The following is a 17,258-nucleotide window of genomic DNA, read 5'->3' on the forward strand; positions in this document are numbered from 1 at the left end:
CTAACTCCAGCCTGCGCAGTGGTTTGTTGGCAACTTGAGTTTGCGCCACACTCAAACCCTACCACCAGCTGTTACCAACTAAACTCGGGAATAATCTGACCAGACCGCGATTTTCTAGTCGTATAATGTCCAACCGATACGGTCACGAACCCAGGAGAGGCGCTATAGACTATTTCGGGTGATTTAGCAAAGGCACTCGCGTCGGTCATCTGATGCCATAGACCATTAACGCCAAATTTCGCGGTACTGTTGTAATGGATACGTTCTTCGTACGTCACAGATTGGTTTCTGCTGTTATTTCATGCAGTATTACTTGTATGTTAGCACTGACAACTCTACGCAAATGCTGCTGCTCTCGGTCGTTAAGTGAAAGCCCTCGGCCACTGCGTTGCCCGTGGTAAGAGGTAATACCTGAAATTTGGTTTCGTCGTCACACTGTGGATCTCGGAATTTTGAATTCCCTAACGATTTCCGAAACGGAATGCCACATGGGTCTAGCTCCAACTACCTTTGTGCGTTCAAAGTATGTTAATTCCCGCAGTGCGGCCATAATCACGTCGGAAACCTTTTCGCATGAATCACCTGGGTACAATGACGGCTCCGCCAAAGCATTGCCCTTTTATACACTTTGTGCGCGATACTACCGCCATCCGTATATCTATATGCACATCGCTACCCCCATGACTTTTGTGAGCTCAGTGTGTAAGGGGATTGAATAACGTCAGATGTTGAGTGGTCACTATGAAGGACACGGAGGTGCCGCGCACTTCTCTGAGACAGCGTTATCAGCACCTGATGGTATTTGAAAGGGGCCTCATTGAGGGTCTCCATTTGGTCGGTTGGTCGAATCGTGTAATATACGGATTTGTGGGGCATTCGGATGTGACAGAGATATTGGACTACATTTGAATGTGAGAGCAGTCGTCAAAGTTCCAAACGACCACGTCTGACCATCACAAGGGAAGATATCCGAGCTGTGCACCAGGCACATCGTAACTCCTTCATACCAGCGCCTGCCATTCGAGAACAATTAATGACTTTCGGCAACGTTCTACGTCATCCGGCACCATTCGCTAAAGATTAGCAGCAGCCAAACTAGGTTACTTCAGTCCTATGCGCTTCCTATCGTTAACACCACAACACAAACGGCAGAGTTACTAGTGGTGCCATTGTCGACTAGCACGGACTACTGAATGGTATCCCTCTGTGGTAACCGGTGAATTGCAGTTCAGCACTATCTCGGACGACTATCGTCGTCAAGTATGGCCGCGAGCTTAAGAGTATTTTGAAGAGACGCAACAGTGTTATTGCTGGTGCCATTATGTGGGGAATCGTCGGGTACGAGTTCAGGTCCCGGCTGTTAGTAACTAAGGGTACTCTGACAAGAAAACGTTACGTCACGAACTGCGTCTCATGTGTTACCTCTTGTGCGACAGTATAATGGTGCCATTTTTCAACAAGACAATGCTATTCCACACGTCACGTTTCCCGATGAATTCTCTGCGTAATGTTGAGATACAACAACGGACAACACACGCTCTAGATCTGTCTCTGATAGTACATGCGTGGGACCAGCTTGGACGTCAACTCCGTCTCATTGTCAGTACCCAGGATATTAAAACCAGTTATAACAATTGTGGAGCAACTTGCTTCAGCAGCAGATACCAAAGGCTTTATGAAACCCTCCACTACCGAATCAGTTCATACATCTAAGCCAATGGTGGTCATACTGAATCATACTGCCAAGTTCTTTGTAAATTCGACTCGATTTTGTAATCACTGCAAAAGCGTCGTATACTCTCTCAAACCGCGAAGTTTCATATATATTGTATATTGGAACCCGCAAATTTTCTCTGCAAGAGCTAAATAAGATTGTATAGTTTTTCTGATAAGTGTTCACTGAGAAAATTTTGAACTTGTTTATGGCTGAATCCTTATTACGAACCACAATGACCATGATGGAAGGAAAATGTAGGTATGGTTGAATTGTAAGTCCGAAACAGCTGCACAACGTCTGGCACTACGTTCAACTAAGGTCCCTGACAGTTCTGACTTGTACTATACCTATCGTCAGTATTAAAATCTTTGGTCTCATACCCTGTCTGATAAATGTCGATGTACCCACAATGTAAAAGTATATTAGCTGTTAATTAATTCTGAGCAGGTGCGACTTTGGTTAGTCTGCAAGTCCTAACGTACTATAGAGGATCGTAGATAACCAACTACGTTTGAATGATTATTACTATATGAAACGCACCGAACGCGATGTGACAAGTGCCTGTATATATTTATGGTACTTTACAGGAGCAGCCTTATATCTCATGGTATGATATATTCATTTGTTTCATGTTTGTCAGTCCGTTTATAGTGTTGCTATTTACAGACATTACAATGACCGCGAATGCTTGCTTCTAACGAAATACGCCGGGGACTTTTCTTGTACATTTTGGATGTGATGAATCTGATCTGTAGATGTTGTGCATACGTTATTTTATAATTAGTGTATGATGCCTTTTTATACTTTTTTCTGTTGCTTAAGAAGGATGCCTTCATAATGGCTAGGTGACTGAAAATAGCTTACGGTGGTCGGAAGGGGCAGTTACTTCAGTAACTTGTTAAATGTATTGACTGTGATGAATAAGAAGAATACTATAAACGAAATTGGTCGCCCTCTTTTTCTACGTTATCCTCGATTTATAAATCAAAACACTCGTTCATAGTAATGATAGTGACAAAGATAATAATAAAATACAGTACGGTAATAATAATGCTCGTAATATGATCTTTTTTCGGAAATCCCTCTAGAATTGAAGTATGATGCCGCTAGAAAGTCTTCCTCATGGACATATTCTATCCCGAAGACGTAAATCAAATAAACATTTGTGACATGAAGGTACTGGATGTGAACTGAGGGAAACAACTGGAAATCCCCTACATGTCACGTCGACTGATTTAGAAAATATTACATGTATGAAATATAACTAAAATAATTTAGTAACATCCCGTATATGTACGAAAGATTTATTTTTGGGTGTTTTTCCAGAATTCCATTATGGCTTAGTGGTCACGGGGACTGCCGGCACCGTCAGAGGAAGTGAATGTCACAGCAGGTCCCCGTGCGTGGGTGGTGTTTAACATCTCGCTGACACGGAGGCCATTAGGAGTGGATTTACTCCGCTATCCATCCACTTTAAAGGGTTCTCATTGACGTCGTCTACGCTCTGCGCCAAGGGTATCATTTAACGCGAAATGCATTAGAGAAATATTTTCGCTTTCACTCGACTACTATTCGATTTAAGCCTTTTCCTCCTAAGTAAACTGTTACGTCTCATACTCTCGTAGTTACTTCACCTAGCTTTGGCGTTATCATGACTTGTTCTTACCATAATTTAGTAAAATTGTTATATATCAATTTTTTATTGTGTTCCTCTGTACTAAAGAGAGTGGCAGAGAAGGCAACAGAGTTAGTATTCGGAATGAAAGCACGAATAAAAAAATGTCGTATGAACATGTGTCCTCTTTCAACCGGTTTGCATGGAAGCTGATCGAATTTTATGAACAAGCGAAAAGCCTTCCGCATCATTTTAACAAAAACTGGAAGTTTAAATTCACACGATCGGTAGGTGCGGAACTCTTCTTTGTTACAAAGCCTTTTTCTGCCTATAAAAAGTCATTATACGCTGGCACATAATATGCAACAGCCCTAAGAGATGTTGAAAAGCGAAGCTTAAAAGATGAAAAAGAAATATTTTGAGAAAGCTGTTGGTGAATGTTGGAGTGGGACATTAACTGTATATTGTTCGAAGAAATGTTGGTGGAACGAGAAACAACTTATAGCATCAGAACCGTCATATCTCACAACCACTTACCGCACCAATTATAGCACGAAGAAAACGAACCACGAAGTGGGGTAGTAGTCGAGATATGGCCTAGTTGTGCAAGCGAGATAGTTTGGCCGATGAGAATATTCGTTGAATGGGTAACATAATTGCCTGTGGGAAAGTCGGCAGAAGCGTCTGTGCAGCATCGTCTTCACAAATGTGTTTTTAAACTGACAAACGACATACTGAGTCGTCAGATGCTTCATACCAAGAAGCATCAGACGATGGCACCGATGCCCTGTTGCACTATCTGAATCCTGCAGTTGCGCTGGCAGTTCACCACGTCCTTTGTTGGCGGCCGGTGTGGCCGAGCGGTTCTAGGCGCTTCAGTCTGGAATCGTGCGACCGCTACAGTCGCAGGTTAGAATCCTGCCTCGGGAATGGATGTGTGTGATGTCCTCAGGTTACTTAGGTTTAAGTAGTTCTAAGTTCTATGGGACTGATGACCTCCGAAGTTAAGTCCCATAGTGCTCAGAACCATTTGAATTTGAAAGTCCTATGTTGATAGCAGACTTAAACTACTTTAACCGTTAAATTGAGAATAGCGTTTTCAGGCAACGCTGATTTGCAATACCCATTGTACGAACGCTAAAGCGACTTGATGTATTTTAACTGGCATTGTGCCCCTCGCAGATTAGCTAAGTGCATTTGGCAGTACTTATCTTAGTTATATTGGTTTAAGTAACATAAAGTAATACTTTAGGGACTGGAAGGACTTAATAGCTAGGGATCAACAATCTGTGCAAAAGAAATTATATATTAACTTCATTACAAACAATGACTACTACGTTTTTCTCACTATTTTAAAGCAACTTAGTATCACCGCGAAAAGAAGATCTCGTTTTACGAGTGGCGTTCAATAAGTAATGGAAGACATATTTTTTTCTCGGCCAGTTACAGTTCAAAAAGGGGAATTTGTTGCGGGATATCGTGGAATATTCCCGCTTCAGCCTCTATAGCTTCATGAAATTCCGAAAGGTGGCAGCATTATATGTAGCCTTCAAAATGGCTTCTGTAACGGAGGTTCGTTCCAAGCAAAGAGCTCTCCCTGACTTTCTTTTTGCGGAAAACCAGTGCATCGTATATATCCGCGGCCGCTTGCCGAATGTCTACGGAAACCAAGTAGTGAACAAAAGCACGGTGAGTCGCTGAGCAAGGCGTCTATCATTGCAACGAGGATGCGCTAACCTGTCAGATCTCCGGCATGCCGGTCGGCGGCAAACAGCTCTGACACTTGCAATGTTGTAACGTGTGGACACTCTCATTCGAGATGATCGACGGATTACAATCAGATACCTCGTTGCTCAACTGGACGTCTTTATTGATAGGGCTGACACACTCATCCTCCAGTTGGAGTACTCAAACGTCTGTGTCCACAGGGTTCCTCGCCGCCTAGCGGAAGACCATAAAGAGCAACAAAGGACCTCCTGTGAAGGAATGCTTGCACGTTACGAGACTGACCGTAAAAATTTTTTATCGAACATCGTCAGGAGCGATGAAACATGGATTCATCCCTTAGAATCGGGAAGAAAACGGCAATCCATGAAGTGGCGCCACATCACCTCTCCTCCGAAGATGAAGTTCAAAGCCGCACACTCAGCCGGTAAAGTCATAACAACGATCTTCTGGGACTCTGAAGTGTTAATTCTGTTTGGTGTCTTCGCCCATTATGCAATGATCAACTCTGAGGCGTACTGTGCTGCCCTCAGGTAACTGAAGAAACGACTTCAGCGTGTTCGTAGCCACAAAACTGCAAACGAATTTCTCCTTCTGTATCACAACACAAGGCCTCACACAAGTCTGCGTACATGTGAGGAGCTCAAAAAGAAAACTTCTCTGCACTGTTCTTCCTTATCCACCCCATAGCCCGGATCTTGCACCTTTCGGCTTTCATCTGTTTGGTCCAATGGGGGATGTACTCCACGGCAAGCAATAAGTGGGTGATCGTGAGCCTATTGATGTATCCAGACGCTGGCTCCGATGTTGCGAAGCAGAGTGGCACCAGCTTTGCATCGGTATGGCGAATCCGCGTGAGTAGCTTTCGTCTACATCACTCGCTATGCACGCGCACGCGCAAGCACGCGGCTGGCAGTGCACTCACTCGGCATCCCGCGGCGCTCACTCATGGAGTGACAGGCAACAGGGACGTGTCCTTGCCACGCGGGTAAGGGAACAAAGTCTCATCCCATACAAATTCGACACAACGTAATGGCACTAAGAAAACCTTGCAAGAGTTCAGACCCATTTAAAGTTATAATTTCCTTTTAGCTGACGAAGGTGTGTGCTGCATACCTGAAATTCACCAAGTGTTACCACAATATAACGAAAATTAAAGTGATAACGAAATATTGAATGTTATTGAAGGTAATTGTTTCAGCTGTGGAACTGTATATTTCCGTGAAATAATGACGCATGAAATTATGCACGCTTTCAGCCAGCTGCAAAAATCGCACTGACATTTAGACATATTTTGAACAGAACAAATGAAAAAGATTTACGTTGCTGAGTGTTACAACAGATTATAACTGTAAACTTTTTTTATAATTAGCAAAAAATCTTCACTCCTGCTACATCGTAGGCTTTCGTGAGTAAATCGAGCAAATGAACTAACAGGACACGTTTCATTTGATAATATGAATAGAAAGAGAAAGGAAGCGTAAGATGTAATGGTGAAAAGAGGTGAGTATTAATCGAATAGATTTATATCTGGGTAATTATTCGAATAAGTAGATCATTCAAACAAATTTACTCACCAATAAATTATCTGTAAATTAAATAAGAAATTACTAATATTGCCAATGTATTTTCCTAGCTTACTTCTTGAACAGAACTAGTATTTGTTCCCTTGACTCAGGGCAGTTTCTGTTTAATAAATAACTTACTAATGATTTGTATGGAAATGTGCATTTACTGCTCAGTAGCTTAAGTTTCAGACCACAAAACGTAGGCTCAGTGTTCGATCCCCGGTTGGTCCTCCGATTTTCTCTTTTCTTATCGCTTCTTTCATGTATAACAACGAAAATTATGCCAAGTCAAGTTTCACGGTATTTCGGAGTATGTGCTGAAATGAGGATCCCCTCTAACGGGCTGTATAAGTTTCTTCAGAGGTAGGAGGAAGTCAAGGACACGCCACTATGCCCACTAAAGCACTAGAGTGCTGAGAACATCATTCAAGTTGAGCACAGTTTTACTTGATTCACAGCGTAACAAATGAAACACAAAAATGATTATAGGCGGTCGGCCTCGGCAATTTTGGCTATAACGCACTAGATAGCCGCGAGTATCCAGAAGCCAGCAGAAAGTCAGTCGTGGCCGATTAGCCGAGAGAGATGGACGTGGAATATGTTATGCTTTGTTTCTCATAATAAACGTACTTTATTATAATTATAAAAATCATTTTTCCGTATCTTACGTGCTTTATACGCTGCGGATTTTAAGCACATTACATATATGCTGGAGAATACGGAAAATATAGTGACTCATCTATTTTTATACAGTCAATTACGCGTGGAAATCTCATTAGTAAAGATTTATCAATATCCTAGAAAAGACCCATACAAAAAAGAGACTACCCATGTCGTGCCTCATTGTCGGAGACGAAGCGTTTGGTATATCTGAAAATTTAATGCGCCCTTTTGCAGCAAGCAGTTTAAGAAACAATAAGAGAATCTTTAAAAACTGGCTGTCTTTGACAAGGCGGTTTATTGAATGCACTTTTGGCACTCTGGCAAGTAAACAGAGTATAGAGAACGGAGAAATTTTCATCGCCAAGTGGATGTTCGAGGAGAATTTGCGGTTGCATAATACACTACTGGCCATTAAAATTGCTACACCAAGAAGAAATGCAGATGATAAACGGGTATTCATTGGACAAATATATTATACTAGAACTGACATGTGATTACATTTTCACGCAATATGGGTGCATAGATCCTGAGAAATCAGTACCCAGAACAACTACATCTGGCCGTAATAACGGCATTTTACGCCTGGGCATTGTGTCAAACAGAGCTTGGATGGCGTGTACAGGTACAGCTGCCCCATGCAGCTTCTACACGATACCACAGTCCATCAAGAGTAGTGACTGGCGTACTGTGACCAACCAGTTGCTCGGCCACCATTGACCAGACGTTTTCATTTGGCGAGAGATCTGGAGAATGTGCTGGCCAGGGCAGCAGTCGAACATTTTCTGTATCTAGAAACGCCCGTACAGGGCCTGCAACATGCGGTTGTGCGATGTCCTGCTGAAATGTAGGGTTTCGCAGGGATCGAATGAAGGGTAGAGCCACACATCTGAAATGTAACGTCCACTGTTCAAAGTGCCGTCAATGTGAACAAGAGGTGGCCGAGACGTGTAATCAATGACACCCCATACCATCACGCCGAGTGATACGCCAGTATGGCGATGATGAATACACGCTTCCAATGTGCGTTCACGGCGATGTCGCCAAACACGGATGCGACCATCATGATGCTGTAAACAGAACCTGGATTCATCCGAAAACATGACGTTTTGCCATTCGTGTACCCAGGTTTGTCGTTGAGTACACAATCGCAGGCGCTCCTGTCCGTTCAAATGGTTCAAATGGCTCTGAGCACTATGGGACTTAACATCGATGGTCATCAGTCCCCTAGAACTTAGAACTACTTAAACCTAACTAACCTAAGGACAGCACACAACACCCAGCCATCACGAGGCAGAGAAAATCCCTGACCCCGCCGGGAATCGAACCCGGGAACCCGGGCGTGGGAAGCGAGAACGCTACCGCACGACCACGAGATGCGGGCCGCTCCTGTCCGTGATGCGGCGTTAAGGGTAATCGCAGCCATGGTCTCCGAAATGATAGTCCATGCTGCTGTAAATGTCGTCGAACTGTTCGTGCAGATGGTTGCTGTCTTGAAAACGTCCCCATCTGTTGACTGAAGTATCGAGACGTGGCTGCACGATCCGTTACGGCCATGCGGATAAGATGCCTGTCATCTCGATTGCTAGTTATACGAGGCCGTTGGGATCCAGCACGGCGTTCCGGATTGCCCTCCTGAACCCACCGATTCCATATTCTGCTAACAGTCATTGGATCTCGACCAACGCGAGCAGAAATGTCGCGATACGATAAACCGCAATCGCGATAGGCTAGAATCCGACCTTTATCAAAGTCGGAAACGTGATGATACGCATTCCTGCTCCTTACTCGAGGCATCACAACAACGTTTCACTGGGCAACGCCTGTCAACTGTTGTTTGTGTATGAGAAATCGGTTGGAAACTTTCCTCATGTCAGCACGTTGTAGGTGTCGCCACCGGCGCCAACCTTGTGTGAATGCTCTGAAAAGCTAATCATACGCATATCACAGCATCTTCTTCCTGTCGGTTAAATTTCGCGTCTGTAGCACGTCATCTTCGTGGTGTAGCAATTTTAATGGCCGGTAGTGTAAATGCATCCTTTGTTTTATAGAATAATGGGCCAGAAAGAGATGGCTGTAAATTTGCAGAGATATCGTACGTCCCTCCGAAACTGGAATTTCCCCATTGTTCTACTAGCTGCCGAAAGTTATCATGAAATTTGTTTCAGGATGCAACCAAGGTCTGGCTGCTTCGACAAGTCCACTGAGACTGAATTCAGCCACATTCGTTCTCCACGAGACAGCATGCTCATATCTGGCAGCATCGAGCCAGCTGGCTGTCGCAGCTGCACAGTACGCGGGCTGCAATGCACGTTATTGGCTACGGCACACGGCCGGCCAAGTGCTTTACAGCTCTTACACTACCGACACGGCACACTTCAACAGTCTCTGCACCTGCTAATACGTCTCCCCCTCCCCTGTTAACATTGCTCAAGAACTCTACATAAGCAGTCAATAATGAGAATGCAGCCAACAAAAACTCTCATCTTCAACACCTGTCTTAGATTGCTGACACTATCGAATATGTGTGTCTCCTTTATATAATTACTCAGTTCTTTGTTATACTGTTAAAAAGTGAGTGAACCAAGCAAGAACCCTGCAGTACCTAGCGATTAACATCACTAGACTTTTAATCTATCTATCTATCGCTGGCGCCTTTGTCCCGCATGTTGCGCGGCGTCGGAGTGGTTAAATCGGATTTGGCACGTTAATTTGAAGGGATGGCCGAATGCCCTTCCTGCCGCCACCCTAGGCTCCCCGGGACGTAATCAGAGTACCCCATCTGTCTGCGTCTAGCGTAAATCATGGAAAAGTGCGGATGTGTGCCAAATGTCTATGAGTCGTGTAACTCAGGCGGGACGTGGGGACCAGCCCGGTATTCACCTAGAGGGATGTGGAAAACCGCCTAAAAACCACATCCAGGCTGGCCGGCACACCGCCCCTCGTCGTTAATCCGGTGGGCTGATTCGATCCGGGGCCGGCGCGCCTACCCGATTCCATGAGGCAGCGCATTAGCGCTCTCGGCTAACCTGGCGGGTCATCACTAGACTTTTAATCTGAAGTCTCCTAAAACGTTTATGGAATGCTTCTTGACGTCTAAAGTCATCTAAAGTGCTTTACGATTAACTCTGAGTAAGCTTTCAGATTCAAAAATTTCGGAAGAAACACTAGGTTCGAGTATAATAGGAGTTCGCAATATTGCAGCGCACTTGCAACTTGTGTATCCTGAAAGCGTCAAGAGATGATTGGAAGACGTTTTTCGCCTTATACTACCAACTACAAATATTGCAGCCAAGTCTTGCCCACGATTTAAAAATAAGTAGTTCACCTCTATTACTGTCCATAACCAAGGGAGGTTCACAACGAAATTCAGACATATAATACCCAACGAAATGTCAAGAAATGGGGTCACGAGTTACGAGTACATTATGACGTGAAAAGATGATTTTACTTGGTACGTGATTTGACAAGTGAAGTTAAAGTGGAATCACAACGAATTATTTACCAAAAGCTCCAGTAAAATTAATGATGTCTCAAATCAAATGGCTCTGAGCACTATGGGACTCAACTGCTGTGGTCATAAGTCCCCTAGAACTTAGAACTACTTAAACCTAACTAACCTAAGGACAGCACACAACACCCAGCCATCACGAGGCAGAGAAAATCCCTGACCCCGCCGGGAATCGAACCCAGGAACCCGGGCGTGGGAAGCGAGAACGCTACCGCACGACCACGAGATGCGGGCAATGATGTCTCAGTTTTTGCTGAAGAAGATTGTGAGCTGAAAGTCGTACATCGAATCCATGATTAATGACGAATTCAAGAGTGCATTTCATACGTAGAACGTATTTTGTTTAGTGCCCCAACGGTAAATCTCTGTGAATGAAATACGGTTTCTGACAAGACGTTTCAGAAAAAGAGTTGTTCTGAAATCTAATTTAAAACAAACGAAAAGTACAGTAGTTTAATAAATGAAAACGAACTGGTGCAATAAATGCAATTGTATTTCAGATTTATCTATTATTCTTCACACTTTTTATTCATAAATGACGAGTAAGTGCATAATGTTTCGAATAATGAATGGAAATTTATATCTGTATTCGTTATTCGTTTTTCGCATAAATTTCGCCCAAATTTGGTGTTAGACGGAGCGCATCATGCACGTGCACACAACAAATTCGCGACCTATATGCAAGTGAGTACAGGCGTGTGAAATCCGCGTAGCTGCGGACGAGCCATTATGCGGCTATGCCAGCAGCGTGGTCGGTGTACATGAGCTCACAAAGCATTCGTTAGCATTGGTAATCTTGGGCAACTTCCGCCAACGTTCGCGAAGTGTTATCGCGCTCACTCGCACACCTCAAGCGAGTGTGGGCGACGCGGATAGGCCACGCGGTTGCAGGGCTTTAGCAGGTAGCCCTTCGAGTAAGGTAGCGTAAGGCCGTTGCGGTTAAAGGCGCTACAGTCTGGAACCGCACGACCGCTACGGTCGCAGGTTCGAATCCTGCCTCGGGCATGGATGTGTGTGATGTCCTTAGGTTAGTTAGGTTTAAGTAGTTCTAAGTTCTAGGGGACTTATGACCACAGCAGTTGAGTCCCATAGTGCTCAGAGCCATTTGAACCGTAAGGCCGTTGCATTGAACTGAGATTACATTGACGAACAGAGTTTTGTAGTGAAAAGAGTAAAGAATAAGATGTATTGGAATCCAGAATGAAACCAACCTGCTTTCACAAAAAAAAAAATGTTTTGCATTACTTAATGAACGAGTCACGCATTATTTACGTTTTCCACCATACTTTAGGGGTTCGTCCTATGTATGGTCTAGACCAGTGATACATCATCCTTTCGTCCTTAGGTCTTCACTCAAGTGTAGTAATTAATGTGTTATGACGTAATGGGTGTCACAAATGCAGAATTGGGCAATAGGAATGCAAATGATTTCATTGCAGAATAGCTACTGAGTCTGGGTCTCAATAATGGTGGGATATGTTGAGAAATAGCGCAGAGGAGCGCACGTTCCATAAGAGTAAGGTTTGTATGCTCCAACCAGATACCAGCATGTGCGATATCAGCACATGCTGGAGCACAAGTAGCACGCCTGCACATAGTAGCAGAACCCCTTCGATCTGATCATCTGCCCACTGTTCTCAGATGTGTTGCAGGTGTGACGCCTGGTGTCGTACGCCCAACCTAGAAGTGGTTGCTGTCAAATGACCGATTATGGGTTTAATGTAATTCGAGCGAACAGACGTTGGATGTAGGGGGAATGTAGTTCTCATATGGACAGAAATTCCATACTGAATTGAAAGATATGATAGATGAGAGACACCACTTCAAGCCGCTGCATATGCATTACATACGAACAGGAATGATACAACCGTAAAGTCAGTTCACAGATCGCTGCGGGAGAGCGTAACGAAACAACAACTGAGTATGTAAATCTCTTCTGTGGCATATCCGAAGACAATTTCAGGTGACTGTAATGCTCATCACACTGCTTGGGGCTTACACTGGGAAAACAACATCTTAAAAATAACAGCAGATATTGTCGAAGACGATCACCTAGTCGTTTCAAATGACGGCTCACCGACGAGAATAACTGCATCACATCAAGGATTGAGTCCTGTAGATAGATATGTCGCCGACCGCGGTAGCCGAGCGGTTCTAGGCGCTTCAGACGGGAACTACGCGGCTGCTACTGTCGCAGGTTCGAATCCTACCTCGGGCATGGATGTGTGTGATGTACTTAGGTTAGTTAGGTTTACGTAGTTCAAAGTTTAGGGGACTGATGACATCATATGTTAAGTCCCATAATACTTAGAGCCATTTGAACCATTTTTGATAGATATGTTGCGTGTCACGTAGTTCAAAATAAACTTTCACATGGGAGGTAGTAGCAGAGCCCCGTCGATCTTATCATATACCCACTGTTCTCGGATGTACTGCAGGAGTGTGGTCGCGTGGTGTAGTTCAAGATGGTTCAAATGGCTTTAAGCACTATGGGACGTAACATCTGAGGTCATCAGTCCCCTGAACTTAGAACTACTTAAACTTAACTAACCCAAGGACAACACACACATCCATGCTCGAGGCAGGATTCGAACCTGCGACTGTAGAAGCAGCGTGGTTCCAGACTGAAGCACCTAGAACCGCTCGGCCACAGTGGCCGCCCGTGGTGTCGTACGCCCAACCTACAAGTGGAACATTCAGAAAGTTGGACCAAGTAAACTACTACGCTTTCAGAAAAGATATATAAGTTCTCTGAGTGTGGAGAAATAGACCGCAGCTCGTGGTCGTGCGGTAGCGTTCTCGCTTCCCACGCCCGGGTTCCCGGGTTCGATTCCCGGCGGGGTCAGGGATTTTCTCTGCCTCGTGATGACGTGGTGTTGTGTGCTGTCCTTAGGTTAGTTAGGTTTAAGTAGTTCTAAGTTCTTGGGGACTGATGACCATAGATGTTAAGTCCCATAGTGCTCAGAGCCATTTGGACCATTTTGTGGAGAAACAAGGTCAGACTACAAGAACATTATTCCTTGTATTGAGGAAGCTGCTGCGGCATCCACCTGACAAACGGAACATTTTATTCCGAAAACTACAACGTTACGTTGAGTTGGAACGACGAATACAAAAATACATTGCTTGACCGAAAGAACGATCTAGAACAATACAGAAGGCATGATTCGTAAGAAAATCACATGAACTTCAAGAGACTGCAGGCGAAAGCAGAACGACTCTGAGTTGGTGACACTTCGCTCTCAGATTCAGGCTGTGATGGCTTGGGTTACACGTCTTGAGGCTGCAGTGGATGGGCACCACCGTTGTGGGCCGGCCGTGGGGATCCAACGGACGTCCAGCACGTCAGAGTACTTCGATCAGTCCTCGCCGGTGGCCAGCCCAGATACTGCTCACACTGAGGTTGACCCCTCACCTGAGGTCGAGTGGGACGTCGCCTCAAGGCGTAGCAGGCGGCGATAGACTTCCCAGCAGGCCGCACGTATGGCCTCACCGGTTTGTCTGACAAAGAGGTTCTAGGTTTCTGTCTGTGGCTGACACTGTCGCTGAGCCAGATGCTGTCGCCTGTCCTGTTTCAGAGGAAACCTCTCAGCCTGCAAGATCCGGAGAATCACAGAGGGTGAGATTATTGATAGTTGTGAGCTCCAACGTTAGGTGTGTTCTGGGGCCCCTTAGGGACATGGGTGCCAAGAAGAGAAAGGAAACCAATGTGCACTCCGTGTGCATGTCGTGTGGAGTCATTCCAGATGTGGAACGGGTCCTCCTGGATGCCATGAAGAGCACAGGGTGCAGCCAACTGCAGGTGGTTGCTCACGTCGGTACCAGTGATGTGTGTCACTTTGGATCAAAAGAGATTCTCTCTGGTTTCGAACAGCTCACAGAAGTGGTAAAGACTACCAGTCTTGCTTACAAGATGAAAGCAGAGCTAACCATTTGTAGCATAGTCGACAGGACCGATTGCGGACCTCTGGTACAGAGCCGAGAGAAGGGTCTGATTCAGAGGCTCATACGGTTCTGCCACCGTACAAGCTGGAGATTCCTCGACTTGCACCAACGGGTGGTTGACTTTCGGGTTCTGCTGAATAGGTAAGGTGTCCACTACACGCAGGAGGCAGCTACACGGGTAGCAGTGGCTTTGTGGCTTGGACTGGGCGGTTTTTTAGGTTAGAGGGTCCCAGGAAAACACAAGAAGGGCCTCAGTCACAAAGGGTGCAGGCCGAACACAGGAAGAAAGTAGATACAGGAATCATTGGTATAACAGTTGTAAATTGTCGTAGCTGTGTTGGGGAAGTACCAGAGCTCCAAGCGCTAATAGAACGCACGGATGCTCAAATCGTTATAGCACTGAAAGCTGGCTAAAGCCCGAGATAAGCTCAGCCGAAATTTTTTCGAAGAACCTAACGGTGTTCCGAAAGGATGAGCTAAACACGGTTGGCGGTGGGGTGTTTGTTGCTGTTAGAAGTAGTTTATCTTGTCGCGAAATTAAAGTAGATAGTTCTTGTGAGTTAGTATGGGCAGAGGTCATTGGTGGAAACATGAATAATATAATAATTGGATCCATTTACCGAGTTCCCAATTCAGATGATACAGTTGCTGAAAGGTTCAAAGAAAACTTGAGTTTGATTTCAAACACGCAACCGACTCATACAATTGGTTGGTGGTGACTTTAATTTACCCTCGATATGTTGGCGAAATAACATGTTTAATTCCGGACGTACTCATAAAACATCATCCGAAATTATGCTAGCCGCATTCTCTGAAAATTATTTCGAGCAGTTAGTTCATGAACCGACGCGAATAGTAAACGGTTGTGAAAACACGCTTGACCTCTTAGTAACAAATAATCCTAAGTTAATAATGAGCATCAAAACGGATACAGGGATTAGTGAACACAGGGTTTTCGTAGCGTGATTGAATATTGTAACCCCCAAATCGTCCCAAAATAAACGAAAAATATACCTATCCAAAAAAGCAGATAAAAATTCTATTGACACTTTCCTGAGAGACAATCTCCACTCCTTCCAAATTAAAGATATAAATGTAGACCAGATGCTCCTTGGCTTCAAAGAAATAGTATCGGCAGCAATTGAGAAATTTATAGCAAATAAATTAACAAACAACTGAGCAAATCCTCCTTGGTACACAAAACGGGTCAGAACACTGTTGTAGAAACAACGAAACAACATTCAAAATTTAAACAGACGCCAAATCCCCAAGATTGGCGATCTTTTACAGAAGCTCGAAATTCAGCGCGGACTACAATGCGAGATGTTTGTAACAGTTTCCACAACGAGACTTTTTCTCGAAACCTGGCAGAAATTCCAGGGAGATTCTGGTCGTATGTGAAGTATGTTAGCGGCAAGAACCAATCAATGCTTTTCTCTGCACGATAGCAGTGGAGATACTATCGAAGAAAGTGTTGCCAAAGCAGAGTTACTAAACACAGCCTTCCAAAATGCCTTCACAAAAGCAGAGGATGTAAATATTCCAGAATTCGAATCAAGAGCAGCTGCCAACATAAGTAACGTAGAAGTAAATTTCCTCGGAGTAGTGAAGCAACTTAAATCACATAATAAAAGCAAGTCTTCTGGTCCAGACTGTATATCAGTTAGGTTCCTTTCAGAGTATGCTGATGCATTAGCTCCACACTTAACAATCATATACAACCGTTCTCTCGAAGAAAGATTCGTACCCAAAGACTGGAAAGTTGCACGGGTCACACCAATATTCAAGAAAGGTAGTAGGAGTAATCCACTTAATTAAAGGCCCAAACATTAACGTCGATATGCAGTAGGGTTTTGGAACATATATTGTGTTCGAACATTATGTATTACCTCGAAGAAAACGGTCTATTGACACACAGTCAACATGGGTTTAGAAAACATCGTTCTTGTGAAACACAACTAGCTCTTTATTCGCATGAGTGTTGAGTACTACTGACAAGGGACTTCAGATCGATTCCGTATTCCTGGATTTCCGGATGGCTTTTGACACTGTACCACACAAGCGGCTTGAAGTGAAATGGCGTGATTATGGAATATCGTCTCAGTTATGTGACGACTTGTGATTTCCTGTCAGAGAGGTCACAGTGCGTAGTAATTGACGGAAACTCGTCGAGTAAGACAGAAGTGATTTCTAGCGTTCCCCAAGGTAGTGTTACAGGCCATTTGCTGTTCCTTATATGTATAAACGATTTGGGAGACAATTTGAGCAGCCGTTTGAGGTTTTTCCAGATTTCACTATCGTTTATCGACTAATAAACTAATCAGAAGATCAAAAAACATTGCAAAACGATTTAGAAAAAATATCTGAATGGTGCGAAAATTGGAAGTTGACACTAAATAACGAAAAGTGTGAGATCATCTACATGAGTGCTAAAAGGAATTCGTTAAATTTCGGTTACACAATAAATCAGTCAAATCTAAAGGCCGTAAATTCAACTAAATACCTAGGAATTACAAT

Source organism: Schistocerca cancellata, chromosome 4 (genome assembly GCF_023864275.1).
Source record: "Schistocerca cancellata isolate TAMUIC-IGC-003103 chromosome 4, iqSchCanc2.1, whole genome shotgun sequence".
Classification (NCBI taxonomy): domain Eukaryota; kingdom Metazoa; phylum Arthropoda; class Insecta; order Orthoptera; family Acrididae; genus Schistocerca; species Schistocerca cancellata.